The sequence below is a fragment of the Odontomachus brunneus genome, unplaced genomic scaffold (genome assembly GCF_010583005.1).
Source record: "Odontomachus brunneus isolate Ranch 3 - 2012 unplaced genomic scaffold, Obru_v1 Obru_scaffold_032, whole genome shotgun sequence".
In the NCBI taxonomy this organism is placed as follows: domain Eukaryota; kingdom Metazoa; phylum Arthropoda; class Insecta; order Hymenoptera; family Formicidae; genus Odontomachus; species Odontomachus brunneus.
This window is the reverse complement of record NW_022639482.1, coordinates 186,226-187,416: the sequence shown is the minus strand read 5'-3', so window position 1 is coordinate 187,416 and position 1,191 is coordinate 186,226. Positions and strand designations below refer to the sequence as shown.

Here is a 1,191-nt window from a genome sequence, read left to right as displayed (position 1 = left end):
ATATATATATATATATATATATATATATATATATATATATATATATATTATAAATATAAAGATATATATATTAAATATAAAAATAATATTATATAGGGTGTTCCTGGATTAAACGGCAAAACTTTAAATAGGAATTTAGGACCTCAAAACAAACAACAATTTCCTCTGGAAGTTTGCTCGCAAACACTTCAAACGTTCAAGAAATATCGACATCTTAAATTACAGAACTATACAATGAATAATGTTAAAATAGTTCTTATTTTGAAGGTCATTGATAGGCTTTCGTTTGCACTGTAAACAAAGCTCTTTTCTTTGGTACCTAATAATTGTCAGTTCGCTAAATGCTTTTGTGGGATAAACTAATAATCTCATACTATAATCATGTCTTGTACGTATTCTAATAGTGATTATGTCAATATAGTATATTTATATATATTTTGTGATGGAAATGCTAACGCTGTCGTGAATACGCCGCGCAATTTTCGAACAGAAGATTGCCGAATAAATCAGCATTCTCTTTAACATTTCAACGACTAAAGGAAACTGGGTTATTTAACCCTTATAGAAATATCATATTAAGAATCATTGATAATTACTTATTTTCAGTATTAAAAATACTGGATAATAAGTAATTATCAATGATTCTTAGTATGATATTTCTATAAGGGCAGTGAAAAGAATTCTTTTTGCACCTAAAAATAAACTCACAATTGCTGACCTACGACTGAATTCTTTTTCAATTCTCGCTGTTATCTGGGTATTTATTGTAAATAATCTCTTAAAGATGCCTTACATATACAAATTAAACACGTCTTATGACTTGATTTTAACATTTGTTCTATCTGGGCGCATAATAGTCGTATATAACATATTCGTTAATATACATTAATATACATATTCGTTAATATACATAAAATAAACGTTTTACATAAGTGTAATAGATGTCTGTTAATCGTAAAAAATATATTATCTTACATACATTCATTAAACATATTATATATGTACATTAATTGTAAATAACACAAGCTATATATATATATATATATATATATATATATATATATATTTTTTTTTTATATACGTATGCCATATATCTATTCCCTTATAGAAATATCATACTAAGAATCATTGATAATTACTTATTATCCAGTATTTTTAATACTGAAAATAAGTAATTATCAATGATTCTTA

General features: G+C 24.5%; 1 protein-coding gene across 7 annotated transcripts in view; it reads left to right on the top strand.

Moving 5' to 3' along the window:
* The window catches only part of LOC116843356 (F-actin-monooxygenase Mical), an 874,436-nt gene that overhangs the window by 711,851 nt on the left and 161,394 nt on the right, over positions 1-1,191 (top strand). The window lies entirely within an intron of this gene.